The sequence below is a fragment of the Cuculus canorus genome, chromosome 9 (assembly GCF_017976375.1).
Source record: "Cuculus canorus isolate bCucCan1 chromosome 9, bCucCan1.pri, whole genome shotgun sequence".
NCBI classification, from domain to species: Eukaryota; Metazoa; Chordata; class Aves; order Cuculiformes; family Cuculidae; genus Cuculus; species Cuculus canorus.
Window position 1 is genome coordinate 21,387,264 of NC_071409.1, and position 8,504 is coordinate 21,395,767.

Here is an 8,504-nt window from a genome sequence, read left to right on the forward strand (position 1 = left end):
TCACCATAATAAAATACTATTTTAACAAAATTTGGCAAATTCACTCCCCTCATTGCTGGTACTCGAACGCTAAAATATCCAATAATGTATTTTGATTTCCACGTGTTTTGGCTATTTTACCCTCTGGAATAACACAGCTCTACTCCAGATGTACTTTAATTTTCCTTACTACTTCTGCCAAATTTCTGTTTTCTGTTTTCCATTTGCTTAGTGCTCTCATCATGAGCAATACGTCTCTGTCACTTCCTCCCTGTATGTTCGGGCTTTTTCTTGAATCATGCAATATGCAAGAAGAAAAGCCAAAAGGAAAATGCAAACTCTTTATGGTTGCTATTTTTAAATACAGGAACTTATGTGGGGATGTTTGAAAAGGACATTCCTTTTGAAGGGTAGATAATAAACAACACACTAGAAACAACATGCATGTACAAATTATTTTACAAAATCTCATGTCCCAGCCCTCTAGCAGGTCAGCATAAGCGAGACTCCAGAAAGCACAAAATATCCAGAGTGAAGCAACAGAGATTCAGGTTCCCAAATGTACCTGATGCTGTGAGGATTTGGGATATCTGCTGAAACACATGGACTCACCAATGATCTGGGCCAATGTGCTGCTGGGATCTGTTCTCTCTCTCCCACTCCTCTTCAAGGATTGGCCTGACTTGTGGTAAATACACGTAAATGTAAGGCTAACTGCCTATGAATCAAAACCTCCTCTTTTCAGATCAAGGACTGAATAGATGGGGAGGAAGAGAGAGAGACCCTTTGAGCTTGGAGAGGCAAAGGAGTCCCAGGGGCAGCACACAGAGAGGTTGCTCAGTCCATTCCTGTTTGTTCTTCTTAGGACTACGTGAATTGCCACCCTTTATAAAATCACAGGACACCTTCTCGAGGCACCATCAGTTCCTCAGTTTGCTAGCAATCACATATTGTAGTTCTGAACCCCACCTGCGGACAACATTATCTCATGTTTAAAACAGTGAAAACCAGCAAGAATATGTTCACAATATACTACGATATTCCACTAGTGCAACAGCAAGAGAAATACGGGCAAGACAAACACTATCTTTGGGCTTCTGCCAGGATATAAATGTATTCCAGCTAAGAACTTTTGTTGTATTAAATGATGCCACAGTACCAGGCAGTTTGCTGGGGTATGATGATGACTGTACTCTAGCAATGTGATTCTGATTCAGAGAGTGTAATCAGGAGTAAAACCACTGATGCTGCTTAATACCCTAATCCTGTTCACATTCCTGGTTTACTAACAGCTTTCTGTTACTTTTACCTAAACAAATAGTTCTAACAGAAGCTTGTCTTTGAAAATCTTGTGTTTTATAGTTTACTATGAAAAGTAGCGGTAACTTTTCCTGTGCTGCCAGTATTTAAAAAGTATTTTTCCCTTCTATTAGATGCTAGGTGATACCGCATTTCAACCTTTCCATCCTGACTCACTCTCCTCTACCCAGCCACCTATTAGCATGAAATTTTCAGGAATGTAATATCTGAGATTGCTGCCCTCTGATAAGTCTGCTTGAATCAGACAATGAATTGCAAGGTTTTAAAGAGAACAGACAAACACAACATCCTTGGCTGTTTGCAGCATCATTTCCTAAAAGAACTAAATTAAAACAAACAAACAAACAACAACAAATTAAACAGAAGTTCTGCACTGAGTTGGACCTCATGCCTCTCAGAGGCTGTTCATCATCATAGCCAGAACACAAGAACGTCTGATGACATAGATGAGTAGGTTTTACTCTCAAGGCTCATTGTTTGTTAAGCAGTATACCATACAAAGTCTCCTAATAGCAGCCATAGCACTTCTTTATTCACAGTGTAAATGTGCTGTGTAAATGCTTGTAAAAGTTTACGAGCTCCATTGCCTCAAAGCACATACAGTTCAGGTATGATTACTAAATCATGCATGTCTCCTGTCTCTCCCTAGTCTTTCAGAGCAATACTCCAGTTAGTTTGTGTCACATCTACAGGAAGAGTGCTCCTCTACAGTGACTGAGCAGTGGTTTTCTTTATTTGGGTTTTTTTTGTTACCTAACTCTGAAAGACATGAATCTCCTTGTAATGGAGCTGTATCAGAGATTTAATTAACTGTACTTTTTTTTTCAGCCACAGATGGTCCACCAGCTGCTACATCATCTCACACAAACTCTGCCTTGCTTATTGGTGCTGCTGAGCACCCATGCCCTCATCAATGATTGCTTTATTTCACGGCCTAATCTCTACGAGGTGGAAAACAGCAACCTGGTTTTCTACTCAGCCTTCTGCAGAGCTCCCACTAGGTGGCACCGACTGTCTGAGATTCTTCTCTCCACCCTGCATAAGAATTTCCCTTGCCTTGCTCCAGGTCTTCTTCTTTTTGTAGCATTTCCAAACACTGAGCTCATCGGTTTTAATATCTGCAAAAACAAACAGCTCCTGGGATCTTTTTTCCTGTCCTTACAGTGCTGCAGAGATCCAAGCCAAAAGTCAAGCTATGCTTTTTCACACACAGAAAACTCAATTTCCAATGTCATTTCTACAGTGTTCAAGAACTTTACTGGTATAGCCACTAATTGTTTTTTTCAACGATTGTCTCCATGTAAACCATCCTTAGTGGTTTCTTACTTTGAATTCCTCACTTATATGTGCATGTATAGTAAAACTAACCTGTACAAAACCACAAGTTATCGCAGACTGACTGACAAGGTGGACAGACGGTAAAGCTGTGAGGAAAATCAGCCCAGCGGTGACTGACAGCTGCTACTGGTAAGCTAAATTGGGGGAAATTTTCTGAAACACAACAAATGAATCAGGTTTTCACTTACATTAATAACTTCTTATCTGTAGCAAGAGCTCAGGGAGCTCCTAGACAGCCTTTTACAAATTGAAGCTAGACACTGCAAACAAGTAGGTATGTGTTTAAGTGCAACCAATGCTACTGAGTTCAATAGTGACACTTGAAACACAAAATGTTAGAAATCCTCCAGAAGAGCTTCAGTTTTTTGACACGTCTTTTTTTAAATTCAGCTATTTTCTCCACTCTTCTATACTCTTCCCTGTTTCTCCAAAGAATTCTTTGCAAAGAATCTTTCTGCAAAGAATCTTTAATGGAACTAAATTTATTTTGTAATGTAACAGTAAAGCACTTCCAAGACCAACAATTTGGAGAGATAGTCATGCACTGTGAGAGAAGCCTGCGCACATTTTCCTGGTCTATAAAAGCAGCACTGTCCTGATTTCAGCTGGGACAGAGTTAATTTTCTTCCCAGTAGCTGCTATGTTTTGAATGGAGGATGAGAATGATGTTGATAACACACTTAGTTTTAGTTCTTGCTAGGTAATGCTTATGCTTGGCTGGGACAGAGTTAATCTTCCTAGGAGGTGCTGTTTTGTAGGTTTAGTATGAGAAGAATGTTGATAATATACTGATGTTTCCCGTTATTGGTAAGAAATTAAGAACTTGTTCAGTTTCTTATGCTCTGCTAGTGAGCAAGTCTTGAAGAAGCTGGTAGGGAGCATAGCCAGGCAGCTGACCCAAGCTGGCCAAAGAGATATTTGACAGCCTATAACATCATGATCAGCATATAAGTGGGAAATCGACTGAGGACTAGGGTTCACTGCTCAGGGATTGCTGCTTGAGGACAGGCTGGGTATCAGTTGTTGGGCAGTGAGCAATGAATTTAACATCACTTGCTTTGTATATTCTATTATGATGATTATTATTATTACTAACCTTATTTGCTCATCCTTTGTTGTCCCATTAAACTGTCTTTATCTCAACCCATGGGTTTTCTTTTTCCCTTGATACTCCTCCCCATCCCACCTGGGTTTTAACCTGGATGTGGTTAAAACCACAACAAGCACAAAACCCAAAAGTAAACAACTAAAATTAAAATAATACTACAATGCAGAGATGATTCTGTAAATGATTGGAAAAACAGTTTCTATTTCTGAGTCTAGTGGGCCATGGTAATATTACTAATGGGGATGGCAGTGCCATGAAGGTAAAATGAATGTGAATATGGCTGTTAAAGTCCCGAGTTCATTTAAATATTATTTAAAGAACTTTATCTACATATCTTCAGATTTTATACATAAATTCCTGAGTGCTTGTTTTCTCTCCTTGAGTTAACTCTATAAAGTAAACAGTTCTTTCCAAACTATGCCTAAAAGTCTTCATTTCAGATCCTTAAAGACTCACAAAGATATCACAGACATAAACATCAGTGACATTTACATTAGTTCATCAGTCACTACCTTATCTTGCAGTGCAATGATAATGGAAAAAAGTATGAAGATGAGATTTCTGGTTTCTGGTAGGCCAGACAGTTTTACAGCTGTAGGATATCAGACCTTGGCTTTTATTCAGGTGCTGAAAAAACAAAAGGCTGTGAAAAAATAGACAAGTCTGACAAGACTGGAAAAAGCAGGAGATGGAACAGTTCAAAATTCACTGACCTATTTACTCCTCCATCTGCCATGGCCTCTAGTCTGGACAGCCCAATGGGAAATGCACCAGGAAAATGTAATCACTGGGGATTATTCTACATATCAGAAAAAACAATGTTTGCAGTCAGTGTTTGTAAGTTCAATATTTTCCTCTAACTCATAAAATACGGAATGCAACTGCTCTCTTTTGAAACAATAAAATGGGGAAGCCTGCTTCGCTCGCAGAATGTTTCAGGTAGGACACAGGATTTCCCAACACTCTACCACGTGGAAAAACCACCAGGCTGCTGTGCCCCAACTCTTCTTATGTTTGCATGGTGCTCCCCCAGGAGTCATGTTTTGTTCCTGTTCCCACTTCACTGCAGGCACAGAGCCGTGTCTTTTATATGTAGTTGTCCATACTACAAAACATCCACCTGCATGGGGCAGGCTGAGCATTATTGTTGTTTGCATCTCACTTAGTGATTCAGATTGATCTGCAGTATAAACAAAACATAGAACTAAAATACACCTAGATCCCTGTCCCGGAGCACTTCTGTTCTGTGCAAATAACATACTGTTAGATAAGTGCCTAAAGGTTCAAATATCCAGCCCCTTCATGGTAAAATTATTCATATTATCATTAACACTCAAACATTATTATTCTTCTTTTTTTTTGTAAAACATCAGCCCTTAGGAACACAGGCGTTTCCAAATGCAATTTTCTTATAAGGTGACTCATCGGACCATTGTTTAAAGTCAATTCATGATTTCACATAGTATTTAAATGACCTGGGATCCTAATATTTGTTTTAGGTGTTTACCACCAGTTTTTTATGGTAGCTGTCATGCTAAGAACAACAGAGTATATAACGGTACGCAGAGTTTTTTTCTGGGGTGTGCAGCAAAAGTCTGATCAAATTTCAGCGTTTCTTAGAAGCGGTTCTGCCGTGACAGGTGATTAATAGCTTCAACACAGGACACACTCGAGTACAGCCCACTGAAGTTCATCTGTAGTGACTATATGGCAATTATGTAAAGTAATGTATGGCAACTCCAAGCACATCCTAGATGTGTTACACTCACAATGAATGTGTAGATCTGTGGCACAGATAGCTTCATTTCTTCCTACTTCTATTAAAACAACTGTACACTTTAATGCATCTGCTTACCTCCATTTATTATTTACAAAGGACAATGTTTTGGAGACAGTAAAATGACAGGACATGGTAGTCAGGAAGCACCAGAAACACGATACTCGAAGTCCGAGCGTAAGTTTCCTTACTCACCTGGAGCAGCAACCACACCTCCTCACCTCAGAATGGGATGCTGCTTAGTTTATTCCATGTACCTATGCAGAAATTTATGACTAGTGCTTTATCCCCACACTTGCCACGAATGCTGAGTGATTTAGAAAAATGTATCTTTACCTGCACCCATGGGGTAGAAGTCAGTCATTGCATACTGTTCTACAGCCAGAACAGAGGGACCAGGCAAAGCTGTGCTACTTTTGAACGTCCGGTTTGCAATACTTTATGTTTGGGTTTTTTTCAGAATATTAAGTAGCACAGCACTTACTATATTAAACCACCTTGAATTAGGAAATCAGCAAACAGATTTCAACTGATTACATAAACTGAACACTCAGACACAGGCAGCTGATAAGTCAGCTATGAAAAGCTTCCCCTAATGTCACAAACTGTGACCTCAGGCAGTGATAAATCCAATTTTCCCAGGAGCATTCACCTCTTCAAGTTCAATCTTTTTATTCCTTCAGCTCCTGACCACTAATAAATGACAATGAGTGTTAAAACAATCTTTGTACGCATTAGTAACCTTCAGTCACTGGATAAAAAGGTCATTCTTGGCTAAACGTTTGCAGCTGGAATGTACTTTGTAGCTGGCGAGGTAATAACATACGCCTTGCCAGTACATTCCTTAACTTCTGGCAATGCGACTTGTATGGGACAAACTTCACTGTACATTTCCATCACTTTGAATCCCCAGTCCATCGGTTGGTAGGATTTAAAAAAATAAAAGCTCCGCAGCCTGATCTATTTAACTGCTGTGTCCATTGGGTCATTCCCGAAAGACTGAAAGCTGTTCAATGATCGTTTTTATTAGAAAGTGGAAAATAATCATGGAATCGAGCTTAGTAAAACTGACAGTGAAAAGGTGAAAGAAAATAAAGGGGATTACGTTAAGAGGAGGAAAACAAAGCAAGGAAACAAAAAACCCATGTGGTTCTGTGATGTCCAAACTTACTGAGGACTGGCTTCCCACATCCTGTAGTTCATGATGAGGTCCCGTGTTCCAAAGAAATGAGATATTTCGAACATCTCTCCCCTGAACAGGTTCTCTGTTATCCAATTAAGTCTGAGCACACGCAGCCTTTCTTTCTGGGGAACTGACAGGGTTATACATTGTATATTGCTCCTCTAATTTCTCAAAGCACGTAGGAATTTCATTTTGCTCAACATTTCTACCAGCATGTTAAATGTGTCTGAAATAGGCCAATGAGTTGACCAACTGCTGTCCTTGCAAGGCACAAACTGACAGACGGTTTGATTGCACAAGTCTCATTTGCTTAACTCAGTTAGAGATGATAAACAGGTGTGTATAAATGCCTGCCCATGCCTCCGAGCATGCTTCCCATGGAACAACATAGCTCAGTAAGCACTTACCCTCAATCTTTCCTGATAACATCAATAACTTATTCAGTGATTAGTCAAAGTAACATTCCTCTCCTAACAACTAATCTAATGCTTTGTAATATATTACAGTCTCTTTTAGGTCCAAACCTTTCTATTTTGGGACTTCCAATTCAAATTTGCTAATAGCTTCATTTAATAGTCCCTTGCTCCCAATATATTCCTCATTTTAACTCTAATTGGTTTGCTGATGAAGAATCACAATTTACATAAATTGAAGAGGAGATATATGACCTGCTATTACTGAATATAAGTAATATTTGATTAAGCAAAAGGAGATACCCATTTGCTCTTTCCTCAGCATTTAATGATATTGCCAATTTCTACAAGCAGATGAAGTATATTTACAACATAATCAATTAAATGTATTTGGAATAGGTATTAAATAGTGACATTAATTCAGTGTCCTCTTAAATTTATGATGTCTGTTCATCATGATGCTAACCCGAAGTGACTACCATATTCAGAGAAGGTTGCTGATGAGCCAGTTGTTCTCCAGTGCAAAGTGATCAAAACTAAAGGCAGATTAGTTTTTTTGAAAGGTAGTGTAAGCAACAAACGGAAACACAAGAAATTAAATAATTTGAATAGCTGCAATACTGAAGCAGAAATAATCTTCAGTGATTTCTAAGTCTCAGTCTAGAAGTAGAGTGTTAGCTCACTCTATTTAACTGAGCTCAGCCTGAGGAGCCTGGTAATGCCAGAACATACCAGATATTTTGGAAGGGGTCTGGAAAAGGAAGGGAAGTTGGAGTTTGGATGATACTAAGAAACCTACTGGGACTGGTTTGTGAAAGAAATGGATACTGTAAGCCTGCATGAAGACAAATCAATTTGAAACGTTATGATTTTGAACAAAATTAAAAAAATGTAACTTCAAGAGCTTCAGGAAGCTTTTTAAAGGCAAGGGAAAATAATATGATTTTTTTTAAAAGTATCAGTATTCAAAGCAATTATCATTTTTTTCCTGGCTATGTAATTTGTAATTCTGAACACTTCAGTCCTCAAATGGCAAGCAAGGCCTTCCATTAAATTAAAAGACAACAAATATAAATTCGAAATACATTTAGATAGAATTCATGCCAGCTTGTGGTACTGATTGCTATTAATTACAAATTATATTTGAATAACAAATTTTTAAGCCCCTTTGATGTAGTTTTGCTTTTAACCTAGAAAAATGCCTGTGAAAAACACATCAACGAGAAAGATATATTTAGAAAAAAAAAATTGGAGCATGTCTTAAATTTTTTTGCTTATTTGCTTTGGTTGTAATTTTTTTTCCCTGCAATAAAATGCACTAGCAGAGAGAGGTCTAGTTGTGCTAATTCTGAAGGCATGCTGGGTACGGATAGATGCTATAAGACC